Here is a 17,776-nt window from a genome sequence, read left to right as displayed (position 1 = left end):
CTGTATGCCTGATTTAGAATAAGAGTAGGGCCTGCTGATTTGTAAACAATGAAGTAACAGCAAGCTTTGTCTTGCAGCAACTACTGTTTCCTTTCCATGGTGCTGACACTGAATTCATGCTTAATGTTTATTTCTTCTTTTACTCAGTTTCAAGAAGAAGGGGTGGTGACAGAAGAGCCATCTTCCTTGAGCCCTAGACTTAATTTCAAAGCATGCTGGTGATGGCTTGAATTTACATATGGGGTGGAGGTTATGGGGGTGGGGCTGGGGTGCTAGGTGTTAGAAAAATGCAGTTTTCTCACAAATAGCCATGTACTGACTGACAGCTGGTCCAAAAAGTACCTGGGATATTATCCTGGGTTCTAATAGTCTTCCCACACACTCCATTTTCTGCAGAGTGGAATATCAAAATAAAAATATTTTCTAAAAAGTAAATAAAAGACTTGTTTAAGTAGAACTAGGTAAAAGAGTGAAAATAATGGAGTTGCATGAGGATAAGTCGAATTCGATTATCTTTAACCTGGGAGTTTATGAATGATACTGCTGTTAGCAAAGAGGACTGCAGGAGACTGGATATACTAGGGATGAGCAACTTATACTCCCCGAGATCCTGGTTTGGTTACTAGGGGTGCTGCTCATGAGCAACACCCCTAGTAACCAAACCAGGATCTCGAGGAGTATAAGTGCAATAGCCAGAAGGATAGGCAGGTTGTAATCCTCCCCTTGGAGAAATTTCCTGGCAGTGTGTTCAGCAGGTTTGGAAAGAGAAGAGAAATTGCGGACTGTAGGAGGACTTTAGTGTTGAGCAGATGTTTTCAGATTTTCTTTCTCAGCTTTTTTTTTGTTTCTTTTCCAGAAAAACATATAACTTCAGAATGTGGGAGCTCTTGCTCCCAAGACAGATTCTAAGAGCAGCTCATATGCTTTCTGTATGCCACCTATATACTCCTAATTAATCATTAATTTGTACTTCTCGCTTACTTGCCTCTTAAGAGCTTCATGTGTAGTTCACCAAGACGAGATTAAAAAAGGTACAAGTACTTCATCATGTCTAGTGCTCCTGCATCCAGGCTTGCAGTAGATTTACTCTTTTCCTCTGCTGGTCCAACGGCTAGCATCTAATTTCTGTATGTGTGGGTCATAATGCATCCTTAGCATATAAAGATAAGGAAAAATGAGTCTGTGAAGGCCTGAGGAATAGAATGGGAAGATTTCCAGTTCATCCCTGCTTACTGGTTATTACTATACCAAAAAGCAATCATCAAATTGGTTTTTCTTAGTCCAATTCTATAACACCTCCACATATGACCCAGGTTCAGCTTTCCTTGTACCACCTGGTACTGCAGTGAAGTCTTGCACTGACATCAGTGAGAGTAAAGGGAGACTTAAGTGGAAAATTAATCTGCTTCTCCACTCTCTGACAACAGGCCAGCCCAAGGAAGGATTGAAACACAGGAAACATATATGTAATATGGAGAAGCAAATACTTGCTTTTGTCTCTAATGTGAGTAATCCCATGGGGACAGAGACTTTTCATTGATGCATCCATAGAATCATAGAATCATAGAATAGTTAAGGTTGGAAGGAACTACAAAGATCATCTACTTCCAACCACCGTGCCATGGGCAGGGACATCCCACTACATCAGGTTACCCAAGGCCCCATCCAACGTGGCCTTGAACGCCTCCAGGGATGGGGCAGCCACAACTTCCCTTGGCAACTTGTGCCACTGTCTCACCACTCTCATGGTGAAGAAATTCTTCCTAATGTCTAGTCTAAATCTGCCCTTCTCCAGTTTATACTCATTCCCCCTCGTCCTATCACCACAAGCCTTTATTAATAGTCCCTCTCCAGCTTTCTTGTAGGCTCCTCTCAGGTAGTGGAAGGTCGCTGTAAGATCTCCTTGGAGCCTTCTCTTCTCCAGACTGAACAAGCCAAACTCTCAGCCTGTCCTCATATGGAAGGTGCTCCAGCCCTCGGATGATCTTTGTAGCCCTCCTATGGACCCGTTCCAATAGCTCCATCTTCTTCTTACGTTGAGGACTACAGAACAGGACACAATACTCCAGGCGAGGTCTCACAAGAGAGCAATAAAGGGGTAGAATCCACTCCCTCGACCTGCTGGCCATACTTCTTTTGATGCAGCCCTGGATACGGTTGGCCTTCTGGGCTGCAAGCGCACGTTGCCAGCTCATGTCAAGCTTCTCATCGACCAGCACCCCCAAGTCCTTCTCTGCATGGCAACTCTCAATCACATCATCCCCCATCGTGTACTGAAACCGGGGATTGCCCCCACCCAGGTGCAGGACCTTGCACTTGGCCCTGTTGAACCACATGAGGTTCTCAGAGGCCCACTTCTCCAGCCTGTCCAGGTCCCTCTGGATGACATGCTGTCCTTACGATGTGGCAACTACACCACTCAGCTTGGTGTCATCTGCAAACTTGCTGAGTGTGCACTCAATCTCACTGTCAATATGAAGATACTAAACAGCACTGGTCACAGTACGGACCCCTGAGGGACACCTCAGATCACAGATCTCCATCTGGACTTTGAACCATTGACCACTTCTCTCTGAATACAACCCTCCAACCAGTTTCTTATCCACCATGCCGTCCGCCCATCAAATCCGTATCTCTCCAATTTAGAGAGAAGGATGTTGTGGCGGACCGTGTCAGAGGCTTTACAGAAGTCTAGACAGATCACATCCGTCATTTTACCCGTGTCCACTGCTGTGGTTACCCCATCATAGAAAGCCACTAAGTTGTTCATACAGGATTTGCCCCTGGTGAAGCTGTGCTGGCTGCCATTAATCACCTCCATGTCCTCCATGTGCTTCAGCATAGTTTCTAGGAGGATCTGTTCCATGATCTTCTCAGTAACACAGAGGGGAGACTGGCTGGTCAGTAGTTCCCAGGGTCATCTTTTCTACCCTTTTTAAAAATTGGGAAAATGTTACCCTTCTTCCAGTCACCAGGGACTATTCCTGGTTGCCATGACTTTTCAAATATCCTGGAGAGTGGCTTGGCAACCACATCTGCCAATTCTCTCAGGCAGATGTTTTTGCCAAGCCACTCTCCATGACACAACGCCTGAAGTCATAGATTTGGGCACAGCTAATGGCATGCAGTAATCAATTTCTCCCGTAACAAGAAAGTGTGTGAAAGGGAAAAAATAATAACTTTTTTTTTCTTCTTTCTTTTTTCTTTTTCTCCTTTTTACCATTTAATTTGCGTCTTATCAGTGGGGAACTAGAAATGTTTGGAAAAGGATGAAAGCACTTCCATAATGTAACTGTGTAAGTGATTTTCATTTCCTTTTGGCCTCAGAGGGCACAGGGGAAAGTGCGGGGGTGGCTGGGTGCTGCTGCAGATGCTGCAATGTTGATGAGGCTAGAAAAGAGGCCCAAAGCCAGGTCCATCCACTGGTAGGTTTTTCCCCTCCCATCACGCCAGCTCAGACACATACTTCTCATTGCATCCACCCTGCCAGTACCCCCGAGTTTAAACAGGGCCCTGTGCAAACACCCTCCTACATCTTTCTTCCCTGCTGCCACAAGCAATCTGTCACTCCTCCCCTCGAACCACCCTCCACCTACGTACCATAACCATAACTGTAAGGAACGCCCGCTTCCCTCCCTACTTCCTTCCCCACAGGTCTGTTCTTCGTGGGTGAAAAATGCTGTCTTCCTAGAGATCTGGTCCCCCTGGAACCTGGCTTCAAGACCCAACCACCACTTGGAAAGCTTGGCTTGCAGATCTGTTGTGTTAGTTTTTCATTTACATATAATTGCACATGTGCAGGTGGGAAGAGGCTGTTTGCTTCCCAATTGCTTTGATATGCCTCCCTTCCTTAGAGGACCATTTCCTTCCCTTCCTGCTCTCGGCCTCCTACGCATCCAGCAATGAGAAATGCTGCAGAAAACTGACCAGCTACCAACCCGCCTACCTGAGGAGGAGGAACACTTGCAGCAGCACATTTCTCCCTCTCTCAGTTTTTTAAACACAGTTAAAAACTGCTGCAGTGTGGGTGGAAATAGCTTCAGGGTGTGTGTGTGGGAATGGGGCCAGAGGAAAGTGAGTTTTCTGTTGGAAGTACAGTTACTTGTAGTGGACAAAAAAAATCCCCCAAAGTTATCTTACTGCTGAGGGTGTCTTTGGGTGTGCAATTAGTTCTTAAGGTTGAGTTGCCCAGGTCTGGAAAGAATGAAACTGAATTTCTTTTTTCATGATAGTGCGAGTACAGTGGCAGCCAGCACTCCTCACTCAGGGAAGCTTGACTACAAGACCTCAGGAGTCTGCTTACCACGTATTTGTACTGCATCCCATTGTGTCATCACATCTCTTGTTCTGCTCACGATGCATGTGTTTGATTTTGTAACGGAGCTGCCTATACGTAGGAAGATAAAAAGGCATGTGGTTTTCATACATTGTGGGTCTATATTTCAAAACACCATCCCTGTTGGACCTCTTGAAATAGCACTATCCCAGACCATCAGTTAATTCAAGATTTACTCTAAATTTGTGCTTCTATAAGGAATTAAATTCAAGGTTATTTGTGTTAACGGGATGTTATTTGAGGTGCTTTGCTTGTATTACATGAAAATAGCGGTGAAACTAGTACAGGAAAACAGAACTTGTAAGACTAGTGGCACAGAGTGCAAAGTGCTACTGCTGTTTCTTAAGAACTATCTCTGATAAACTCCAAGGACCAAGGGTACAGAACAGCTTTCGGGTTCTGACTTGGTTTGACTTAGTTGTCTGGAACACAGGTTTTGCAATATGTAATCCTAATCACATTTCTCCTAACTTGAGTTAATTACATGCATTCTTCTCAATCCAAAACTCCACCCATAAATTTATTTTTACTAAATTTCTCACCAGCTTCAGGATTTCCATGTATACTACTGATGCAGATCTTGTATCAGGATGTGGTCCATAATAATTCAAAGAGATACGATAACAACCAATTAATGAATTTTGACTCTCAAAGTATAGCAGATTTTTTTAAAAATACTGGATAGAGCACATAGTTTTCTCCTACTGAGTAGAAACCTCAAACCTGGTATTTGAATAGTTTTAGCCCTGTGAAGTAATTTTCTTCATGGAAAAGGAGCACAGATGAGAGTGTGAAATCCCGTCACAAGGGCAGCTTGCCTTCCAGTCAAGACATGGCAGTTTGCCAGATCCATTTCACAGCCCAGGACTGCCCAGATACAGTAGGGAACTGGGCTCACAGACTTCAGTGTCCCCCCACTCCCCCCATTGCCAACCTATCTCCTGTACCTCTGGAGGTTTTACCCTAGAGTATATTTGAAAAATGTAGGCATAATTCCTTACACTGATCAGCTCAGAAACAAAGGAAGTTATGAATAAGCCTAATTAACACATTTGCATGTGACACAATAGAAAAATCAGCTGATGGATTTACGTTAGCAAGAGCTACAGCAGTATCAGTGGAGATGTAACCTTAATGGAATTAATTATCCTGATGTCTTAAGAGTCTTATTTCTGAGTGGTGATTAATATTTTAAATATATCCTTATAACCTTTCACTGAATCTTATGTAACTCATAATTATGATCTACTGGAATTACATACTCACCCTAAGGGAGGAACAATATTCCAAATAGTAAGTTCATGTCATTTGACTGATTTACATTAAAACATTGCAGTAATTCCTTTGTCAGTAGCATTTTGAAGCGCAATTGAACCGCTTGTAATTCTATCTCGCATTTATCATTGGTTCAGTTAACTTTATAGGTAGTTCTTTTCGTACCATTTGTATCAATGAATGTACATCAGATTTTAAATGCAGATTATAAGCTTATCTTGCCAACTATTGTTAGCTTGAAATTTTCCTCATATGATCTATTGTAGTGGAATATTACTCAAGAGGCAGTGAAAAAAAACCCAAACATTTAGAGTCATTAAAAATCTATTTGAGGAGCTCAGTCCTGTATGTAACATTCCTGTGGCCTCCCTGTTTTATCTGTTTTTCAAGGTGGAATGTCACATGCTTTGATCTTGGACAATCTGGTACCCAAACTTTCCTTCTCAGGAGCTATAATGAAAACCCAGTTAGTTACCTCATTTTGTTTCAGTCAAACTCATAGTGAATTAAGCACAAAAGTATTTGATGCTAATAAGTAGCTTTCTGATAGTCCAGAATTTGTTGCCATAAATTAAAATGAAGCTCTTCAGAAGGACAGTTTGGCTGACAGTGTGACAGCCAGTATCTTATTAAGTGGATGTGTGTGTATTCAAACCTTTCCATGTTACTCATCTGACACCTCTCAAAGGTATTAATTTTCACTTGAAAAGAACTAAATTTGATTTTTAAGTCAATATTAAGAATATTTTTCAAAATTCCTTTTTATTTTATTTAATCCCAGAGTACAATTAAAACTGTTCATAAAAATAATGCCTTCAAAGAACTTTGCTTAGGGGAAATATCTCAGAAACGCAAAGGACAGAAGAGTATCTTGGAGAACTTAAAAATGAGGACAAAAATAGGTCAGCAGAATAAACAGAGGCCTTTAAGCTGTTAAAAAAAAAAGCAGATATCATTCATTGCTGCAGATACACTCTGTAAGTATAAATTACCAGCCTCCAATATAGAATAACTGTGAGCAAATGCTTCAGTGCAACTCAATTTACCAGTTCTGTGTGTAATTATTAACCTGGTGGATAGGATGTATAGCAAATCAGAAGGGAAAGTGCTGGCTTAGCTTTTCTTTAAAAAGAAATATGGTCACCCTGGATTATAAACAAACTTGCAATAGAAATGACAGGGACAGAATGCTTGGTTCCTCGAGCCCTCATTCAGTGGATATACTTCCATAGGGATAATACTGCTCAGTGAAGAAAGGCAGTGGCAGCCATGGCAGGGCACAATGTAGACCTAAATTGTTCACATGGAAAGTCATGGTCTCTCGTATTGTTAGTTCCTCCCTGTAATCTTAATCTGCCATCTACCCCACAGAATTTTTGATGTGACTCGTTCTCCTATCCAGACCTGGACAGCTTCTCCTTCTCTCTTGCTCTCCGTCTCTACAGTAGCGGGCTGGAATGGAGGTTCATGCTGCTAAGAACAGTATATAGGAATATATAATTAGTTCAGAAATAACACACAACAGAGTGTGATTTAGTCATACTTCGACACACCTCTGTCTGCCAAGAAAAATGCAGGCACTACCTTACAGAACTGTCACTAGGAGCACTTCTTCAAGCTCTAGGAGTGAGAAGATGCTTCATTGTATGGTTAACTGCAGGAGTTAACAGCAGGGTTTCAATCTGGGATCTGCCAAGATACTAAAGCACACAAATCTCTTGCTTGAATTAAAGGTTAGGCTTCCACCTCGGAGACATAGCACCATGTAACATTAACCTGGGACATTATTTCATAAATGGAAGACACTTCACAAAGTGATTTTATTGATATTTGTAGCCTAAAAAAAAGCTCTGACCAGCACCAAGAAGCAGCATCTTTTGTTTGTTTTATGTGAAAGTTAAATAAACTTCTAAGAAAGCAGAGACTTTGTTTAAAAAAAAAAGAAAAAAGAAAAACCCACTTTCAATCTGAAATGTTAATTGAAATCTTTTTTTGCCCCACAACTCAGCGGAAGAATCATGGAACACATTCTGACGGCGCATTCCTTTTCCTGTGCCACTAATAGCACTCCTGTAGTTTTTGTGAGCTTTTTGGAACATTCACCATTGACTAGTTCCTTCCTAGGTAGAGGCAGCTGAATTTTGCAAGTACAGCTGTAAGTCATCTTAAATATTATACAAAAGCAACATACAATTTCCAGCAATCTTTAAATAGTCAGAAGAAGCAGACACTGAGAAATAAGTTTGTAGCTTTTTCACTCTTCTGTTCTATTTTTCACTTGTGTAAAGTAAAGTAACCTTTACTGTCTTATTGGAATAGCAGCGTTAACTTTATAGTTGAAAGAGTAGGGTGCTGTATGGTAATAACAAATGGCATCTTGTCATTGCACAAAAGATAGCTATGATTATTGAGCTAAGGCATAAGTATAGTTTATCTATGTTTGCAGTGCATATACCAGAAAATGCCACATAGCACAATGACCCAGGATTATGGAATCCAGAAGAAAAGGATTCAGAACCCACATGTTTTAAATTTCTGTGTTGTTTCAAAAATCAACATATGGAATATAGTTGCCACTTCTTTAAAAAAGAAAAGAAAATCTGTCCTGTACATTGTAATAAACAGATATCCAACGAGGGTCTTCTATGCTTATAAGGAGGAATGCATGCTTTTTCTTCCTGATCAAATAAGCTGACCACTGCTTCACATACAAGGCAGCAATGCTGCAATCTATTAGCTGTCACCCATCTCTGTAGAACGAAACTGAGTTTTCTTATGCACAGGACAAACAAATCCATGTCATATTAAAATGTGCTCATCAGCGACATTACTTTCTTCAGGAGTATTTCAAATAACTGCTTTTCTGAGGAAATTTCCCACCTGAGAAATTCCCACCTTCACTTTTTAAGTAAAAAAACCCTATTATTTGCAGAAGTAAAAAGTAAAAAATTCTGTCAGGTCCTAGCATATGCAGTATTAGGAGTTATGGAGGGTGTTTCCACAAGCAGTTAGCTCTGTTTCAGGGTGATTTGCTTGCTTTTATTAGTTATTCACAATAAGTAGTCATAATGATTGTAGGTAACATAATTACTTCAAAATGACTGCAAAATGACAGCAGATTGGAACTTTGTCACTACAGACCCCTCAGGAGTATGTGGAGTTATTTTGAGAAGGTGAAGAAAATGTGCTCCCTAGAATTTGTCACTTCCTCTTAAAATACCTGGAAACTTTGTCCAAAGATTTTGATGACTCATATTGTGTAACCTTCACCTTTCTTGTCAGAAAGGGAACTACTTGCATATCCATGTTAGTATTTCACGCCTATCTAACATGTAGAATGTGGGCAGCATTGACCTGTCTCTTAAAAAACTCTAGCTCAGCCATATTATTAAAGTGCTTCAGCTCAGTAAATAGCTAAATGAAAGTTCAGCCCTGTAGAGCTGAAACTGTAGTTTAGTTCACTTTCTCTTTCCATTTCCCAGATAGGCCTGAGTTAATCAATAGCCACCCTTCCAATACCTGTTTCCTCCTTTTGAGCCTTCTGTGTATAAACCACATTTCTTTGTTCAGCCACTGCTGATTCTCACTCAGCTCAGAGTCCAAAGGTCTACTAGTTTTATTTAGCTAATAAATCTGAAGGTGGGTAAGATAAGATGGGTTTTGTAAGCCAGTTACTGCATTCTATTTCAGTGATGCTGCATTTACTTAAAATTTGGTGCTGTTTGGTCAAAATTTAAAATATACTGCAGTTTGAGGTCTTTAAAATTCTTCTCCAGTATTTTGATGTGGAGTGGTAGTTGATGCTTAAATTACTAATTTAGAAAATAAGACAGACAGGTGACAGGTGGAGAGGGAATGGCCTCAAGTTTCTCCAGGGGAGATTCACACTGGACATTAGGAAAAATTTCTTTCAAAATGGTTATCAGGCACTGGAATGGCTGCCCAGGGAGGTGGTTGAGTCACCATCCCTTGAGGTGTTTAAAAGATGGGGAGACGAGGTGCTCAGGGATATGATTTAGTAGTGGACACATATGGTTGGGCTTGATGACCTCAAAGGTCTTTTCCAACGTAGCGATTCCATGATTCTCTGAATCTATACAAGGTAGACTGACAACCTATGTGTTGTGTATGTTTATGTCCATACATATTTTCATTCTTGCGAAAGGAAATTATAAGTAACCCACTTTACCAGAGAACTTTCAAGATTAGAAGTGTTGCTTCTGACAGTGCTGTCTGAAGAGTTTTTAGGCATCAGGAGAGCTGACTTGCAATTGTCCTCCACAGTGTGCAGGGCATTGTTTAACTTTGTTATTCCACTACAACCTGAATAATAAAAATCCCTACACTTCAGGGCTGTTGGCATCTGCTCTTTGTAGTGATACTAGCCAGGATACATGCTATGAAGACAGAAGAAACTGAGACCTTAGGCTTTCCTTAACATTCCCTGTTGTTGCTGCTATCAGTAACCAAGGCTATGGAAGACATAGGGAACATCTGACTACTGCTTTTCTGACTGAGATATGTCTGATGTCAAGAAGGAGCCAGCTTGCTCTGTCTTCCCTTTCGGTCACCTGGATACTGGTGGACCTGCATTAATACAAACTGTTGCCATTTTAAGTATCTTAGAGTAGCTCTGCAGAATAGGAAAAATGTCTTCCTAATTCAGTACATCCATAAGCTATTGTTTAAGGCAGAGCATAAGGGTTGGTAGCACTTAAGAGCAGAGTTAAGAACAAGGCAAACATGGCCCACACTCTGTTTCTGGCTCAAGGGACTCCTGAGTTGGATGTAGTAGCCAAGTGTTTTTCCTATCTAGCAACCTGGACTTCTCTTCCATCTGTTTGTCCAGCCTTCCCTGGAACTTGACAGACTTTTAGGATCCACAGTGTCTTTGCAAGCTTTGGACGTGACACTTCTAGCTTTGTTTGTTTTGCCCTAATCCATGGATGAGAAGAAGGAGTAAATTTTCCTACTTTCTCCAGTTCATGACTTTGTAACTCTGCTATATCCCTGCTAAGTTACTTCTTTTCCTAACTAGTGAATACCAGACTACTCAGCTGTTCCAGGCAGAGAAGTCCTTCTAAACTTTTAAGCATCCTTCTCTGAACCTTTTCCAACTCGAATGTATTCTTTTATAAATGAGGAGACTATACTGCTTTTTTTCTCTAATTCATATGGGATCCATGTCTGAATTTCTCTCAGTGTGAAAAAAAATCCATATATCATGCTAAAATAGAATTCTTTCTTTGCAATTGGTTTTGCACTTACAATGTTTCTGGGTTTTTTTTCTCCTTCTAAGGACTTTGACACTTTTGAACCTTTTGATAATAAACAGTTAACAACACACTGCAGCAATGTAAGAAACCCTCAGGGAGCGAGGTTGTACATCCTAAAGCAGATAAAATTGTCTAAGCCTGCAGGCAACAGAACTTTTCTTGACTGTTAATAGAACAGGGGGAAGAGAAGGGAAAGAAGAAAAGGAATTAGTAAATTACTTTAAAAAGCATAGGTACTGGTTGATGTACTGATTTAGGAAGTCATGAGATATGGCATAGGAAAAAAGTTAAGATGTTAATACTGTTTCGCAAAGAGTTTTTCTGCTTTTGTCACCTTCCTGTGTTTTTTTTTTGTTTTCCCACCCAACCACTTCAAAGGCATACCCTTACAAGTGATGCATCAGGTTTCTGTCTGCTTGAGGTTTAGAAATAGCTGAGCTGTTATAAATAGATTGCAACCTGCAAGAGACAAAGACAATGGAAATATTGTAAAAGGTTTGCTGAAAAATGTAGACATGGATTGAGATTTCAGATGTCTCCAAGAGTGGAAGTACTCGGTCTAAAATACTTTATTAACTACAGCAGAGGAACTCATGCTGCTTGTGCAGCAGTGAGGAACAGCCAGGTAGAATCAGGTGGTACTTTCGGTCACAGTGCCAAGCAGAGATTGAGGTCCAGTCCCATCTCCAAGAGCTCACAGTTGAATGACATAAGGAGGCACCTTGCCATTCCTTACCATGAAGCTGAAACACAAGAGGCGGTTACTCTTTTATGCACTGTAGAGCCACTAAATCAGAATGTGTAACTTCTGCACTGTAATTTTTCTAGCAGAACTTGTGTACTCAGTAGCATTATCAAGTTTGCTGCCTTTTTCCATTTTATGTCTACTTTGTCTGAATTTGAGTGAAGTGCCTTAGCATGTGGTTGAAACCTCGTCCTTGTCCAACAAGGCAGTAAAAAAATAAAAACTGGGGAACAGTCTGATATCACAGAATCACTAGGTTGGAGAAGACCCACTGGATCATCAAGTCCAACCATTCCTATCAATCACTAAACCATGCCCCTCAGCACCTCATCCACCCATCCCTTAAACACCTCCAGGGAAGGTGACACAACCACCTCCCTGGGCAGCCTGTGCCAGTGCCCAATGAGCCTTTCCATGAAATTTTTTTTTCTAATGTCCAGCCTGAACCTCCCCTGGCAGAGCTTGAGGACATTCCCTCCTGTCCTGACCCTGTCAGTTGGGAGAAGAGGCCTGCATCCTCCTCTCCACAAGCTCCTTTCAGGTAGTTGTAGAGAGCAATGAGGTCTCTCCTCAGCCTCCTCTTCTCCAGGCTAAACAACCCCAGCTCTCTCAGCCGCTCCTCATAAAGCCTGTTCTCCAGCCCCTTCACCAGCTTTGTCGCTCTTCTCTGGACTCGCTCCAGAGCCTCAACATCTTTCTTGTGGCGAGGGGCCCAGAACTGAACAGCATTTGTGGAGCGGTCTCAACAGTGGTGAGTACAGAGGGAGAATATCACTTTGCTTCTGTTTGAGTACTCCCTTTATTAGGTCATTTAGATCCTGCTGACACTTTCAAACTGACTCTGGGAGAACAGATAGTTGTCCTGCACTGAAACCTGGGACTGGTATTATTCCTCCAGCCATATCCATATAGCTGAGGACCACTTTCTTATCTTATGACTATCCTGTTAGAGTGACTGAGAGAAAGATGATTTGGTAACTGTGAGTAAAATGAGACGTTGAAATAGAGGAGACAAACTTTCTCTATGATGGGTTTCTCTTTTGGAAGAGAAGCTGTTTCCTGAAACCAGGCTGGGTTTCTCTGTAGCCATACCATTACGCCTAGCCTGGCATGAGCTATGCATTCTTAATCTTTGCCAAATACAATGTCATACCACTAATGCAGGACCTGGTCTTTGCTTAAAGTGTGTCTCCAACTGTCACTGCTTTTAATGGAAGTTTGGGCCAATACACACTGCAGAAGCAAGTCCTTCAAATCTAAATTAACATTCTGTTGAAAATAAAACACATGTTGGTTTTTTTCACTGTCAACAATTTAGTTTCCCATTTTGGAAAACAAACATTGCTGGGGAAGAATCCAATTAATTTATTAATGTGCTCGGTAAGTATGGAACTATTAATATCTTCTGAGATTTTGTTTGTCTTATTTTTATCTTCACCTTGAGGTTCTGAAATAAACAGATGTTCTGACACTTTCCACTGAGAATATTACAGTATGTTAAGTTATATCTTAAATACATGGCGATTAAGGAGATATTGTATGAAACAGCTGTATAGCTGCATACAACATTTCCAGAAACCATTTGTATTATTACATGAAGTCTTTATCTGACATTACACTGATTGCCCTAAAAAGAAAATATCTAAAACATTTCTTATGTTACCCACGATTTTTATTTCTAGCTAGAAATCTGAATAAAAAGATGGAAATATTGCTTTATTCTCTAATATTATCAGTGAACATTAAATCTCTTATTACTATTACATGGCATGACTGACAACATAGTTTACCTGTCCTTAACATGTTTTAAACAGATGAGTGCTTCTATTTGTCTAAAAGGGTTCTATTTACTTCACAATCATTTTTGATCAGATACTGCTTTGAATCCCAGTGTAGCAAAGGTCTATGGCAACGTTTCTGCTGACACTGAAGTACAGAGGTCCTTTGTTCTTTATAGTGAGGAACATCATCACAGGGGTTTGAGAAGGATATCAGTAAACTCCTCATTGATTTCCCATTTTGGGGAGGGAGAAGTGTTTGAAATTCAACTTGAAACTGAATTCAGCTACCAATATTGGTTGGGTTTTGTCATATTAACCAAGAAGTTACAGTAGATTAACCAGACAATTATGCTGGAGGTCCTGTAAGTGAAGTACAATATAAAAAAAGATCAATTTGCTTTCTGGAGAAACAGGCTGGATGGCTTAGCTGACACTGTGACTCCCTTTTGCATAGAAAAGTGATATTTACTGCTTCTGTTTACAGTGATGCAAATTCAGCCCTAGAGAGTTAGCTATGAGGCCTGCATTGCTCTTGCTTTGGGTTGGGTTTACACAGCTAGGTTGTAGAAGACCTGAATTTAGTTGGGGAAATAAGATTATATGAACGTGCTTAAATCTGATTTTAAAAAAACCCCGTTCAGTTAAAAACTTCTTTGAGCTCTTACCATTTTTTTTGTTGTATAAATGGTGAGAGCTAGTCCTTGAATTAAAGGAGAAGAATATATAACACTGTGTAAAACCAGAAGTAATTTTCTTGAATAATCTTTTAATATGTAAAATACTGAACCTCAATTAAAATTTGTTTTGCTGTGTATTGCATTTCCTTTAAAAGCTATTATCAGAAGCCTGATTTAGCTAAAAGCTGAGAATTCAAATTCCAATTGACCTCAAGTCATTGATTAGTAATTAGGAAATCCAGGATATCAGGCCCTATATGCGGAGGTTTTGTGGATATAAATGACAGTCACAGAAAATAATTTCTTCCTTAACTGCCAGTATTTGCTCAACCCCTTGCTCCCAGAAGGGGCAGAAAGGACTTCCTAGGGATTAGAGAAAACTGGTCCATTTGCCATCCCTTGGTCATATACCTGCAGTTGTTAAAAGTATGTTAGGCTCTGTAGTTATCTGGTACACAGATAGCATGGAAGGCATACATTTCTGTTATTGAAGCTAAGTGTGGAAGTGAGAACTCATCCTACCAGGATATGGTGAGCAGAGGAGGTAGGTGTATATGTCATATTTTTAACTATTCTGTCTGTCCTAGTTAGTTGCACTTTTATTTTAACATTTCTAGTTTTTATTTTGAATGTGCATGTGGGTGCTGTTTGTTTCAGTTTTAGAAGTTAGTTTTTTTGTGGGGACTCTGCTATAAGAGAAGGTCTGAGCAGATCCATCTCAAAGTTCTGGCCAGTTAAGCTTCCCTCCCTCCGTGAAGACACACTAATGCAGAATTCACTGCAGGTTCTGTGGCTAATTGCATAAACTGTCTCTAGATCCTGTGTGGACTACAGAGTAAGCAGGGCTGTGCACTGTCTCCCCTCTGTAGCAGCAGAGCTTACGACAGGATCAAAGTCATCATGGTTTTGCACACATTCAATGGCATCAATGTTAGCAGCAGCCCAACAGAAACAATTCGATTGGTGTACAGCAGAACTAATGAAGCTTAATTTTGCATATCACACTTTTACAATCCACTCCCTTTCCTCCACCACTTTAAAAGCCTCAGCTGTCCCTTGTTCCTCTCCTCCAGTTCCCTCCTCTATTCCCTTACCTGACCCAGTTCTTCACAGGGTAACTTAACTGCTGCTTGGGCATCAACAATGATTCGGGGGCCAGAGGGGAATCCGCTGTGGAGTTCACATCATGAGCTTTCCTCCCGTGGAGGGCACTCCCTTGCCTTTCTTTCCTTCACCAGCCACTGATGTTCATCCAGTCTTGTAAGGGTTTTAACATTTGTGAGACTTTCACTGCACAACAAGTTTGATACCTGCCAGTGGTTTCTAAGATTCCTAGAGCGAGGGAAGGTTGACTCCTGTATAAGCAGCTACCATACAAACACAAATCTAATTTTTTTGAGGGGGAAGGCCTATCCAGGAGGGAAAGGTACGTATATACACACACAGTAAAAACAGTTTCTGTATTTGATTTTGCACACTGCTTTGCCATCTCTTTGCTAGTCAATGTAGTACTTCTAAAAGTGCTAGATTAAAAATCAGAGGAAGAGAATCTTCCGCTTCCTGTAAAACCAGACAGACCACTGCAAGGGTAGCTCTTTGTCTCACCAACTGTGTGTATTTTGCCCTCAGTTACCATTAACATTGCTTGCAGCTGTGTAAGATTTGCTGATTCACTGGATGGCTATTTCTCAGTTCCTCTGTTGGGATTTTTCCCTTACTGGTAATATAGTTGCTTCTAGTCTTTGAAAAAGTAGGGAAAAGCCACCTTGTTCCTCATAATGGCTTAGCTTCTTCCCAGATTTATGCTGGGATACTTACAAAGAGGTGCATCATAAAGAACTTCCTAAAGACAAAGAAATGAATGCCATAGTTGCCTTAGTGCTGTGCCTCTCCTAGCAAAGCATTGACTGAAAAAGTAGTTTTGTTCATATTATGCAAAAATATATAAAAGGTCTGATGGAATTTTTGTTGCTTTCACTGTACTCTGGAGCAAGTCCTAGCAGCACAAACTTCACCTTCCACTTACCTTTCTTCTCTGACTGATGTAAATTATTTTTTTCTCTTTATTTTTTTTTTGCTCGTATTTAAAAGCTGATAAAGGACAGAAGAATATTTTGTGTTAACCAGAAACTCTTGATTTCAAAGTATGCTTATGAAAGAAATCAAAAGTTTTTCTACATATTAAGATCTAGGCTCCTATAGACCATTTCCACAAGATGAGGCTCAGATACTTTACCTTTGTTCTTACTGGAAAACACCACAAGCACCAGATGCGGGTATCATACATACAATGTGCCAGATGTTTTCCCATGAATTTTTTTTCTGTTATTTGCTCTATTTTTCCTCTAACCTAAGGAACGAGTCATTGAGTCAGCTGACACCACTATAAAAATACATTAGGATAGTTTTTATGTGGTGCATAATTTTTTCATTTTTGCTAATCTTTGTTTTCATAGCTGAAAACTCTCTGAGCAAGTGTAATAATTCCTAATAGGCTGTAATCCAGATTTTTACATAGGACCTCACTGAAAGGAATAACCATGCAGAGCTCTGTTATGTTCAGTTCTGCTCATGCTGGAATAACTGGTCAGATCGGAATAACACTGTCAGTGCTGAGCCTTTTTGCAGCACTTGCCTTATGTTCCTTACTGAATGGTGGCAGTGACCCCAGTATGAGCAATGTCACCAAACACATTGTTTAAATTAAAGAAGTCATTTATACGTTATATATATATAAATACTTAAGTATATACATATATATATATGAAGAAAACATTGTAAATTAGTCTGTATTGGTCATATTCTATATTCTGGTCATCAGCTGTAACTTCCTGTTCATGTACAAGGTGATGGAACAGTGTGCAAAGAAACATTATAGAATTTGTCCTAATTTTGTAATTCAGAGAGCAATATTTTTTTTTTTAAGAAATATCCCTAGCACTTCAGAAACCAAGTAGAAGGAAGGGGGATGATCAGGTGTAACTCCTCAAAGATGCAGCTTCCATAAAAGCTAACGCAAGCAAATCTGCAGAGGACAGTCACATTCTTCGTGTGTGGTGGGGTGTTCCTGTGTTTCCAATGTTGAGTTATCAGAGTTCAGGAAAGACAGCTCTTGTGCCTCCAGTAAATGTAGTCTGTGACTGCACACATCAGCTTTCCTTTTTCAGTTCACAAAAAATGACTGGAAATGATTTGAAATATATATTCTCCCTAAAAGCAATTGTAGTACCTTGCCAAAAGTCTCCGTCAAGATTAAATAATTACAGCTGGAGCTGATATCTGGTTTATCAGAATAATATTTCATTAGAAAAAACCCCACTCTATGTGCCGATAGTTGTCTCTGCCTGAGTTCATGGAACTCAGATTACTGGCCTCCTCAGATGTGTTTTCTCTCTGTAGTTAATTAGCCATGGAGAAGACTATCAAAGATGAATAGTTTTGAAAACCCTTCCAGAGACAGACAATAAACAAACCTTCTCTTGCCCCAGGCCATCTTCCTACAAAATTCAGCTTTCTCTCCTGCCTTGTTCAGGAGAAGCCTTTACTGCAGGAGTTAGCAAGCTCTTAACTGGATGATGTCCTCAGTGGCCTTCGTATCCATATACAAAGATTGCATCCCACTGGGACACGAGCGTGGCAGGGGAACAAACGACCTTGAGAGACTGTTGCCTTCCATGGGGACCGGG

Source organism: Phaenicophaeus curvirostris, chromosome 7 (assembly GCF_032191515.1).
Source record: "Phaenicophaeus curvirostris isolate KB17595 chromosome 7, BPBGC_Pcur_1.0, whole genome shotgun sequence".
NCBI classification, from domain to species: Eukaryota; Metazoa; Chordata; class Aves; order Cuculiformes; family Cuculidae; genus Phaenicophaeus; species Phaenicophaeus curvirostris.
This window is presented reverse-complemented; position numbering follows the sequence as displayed.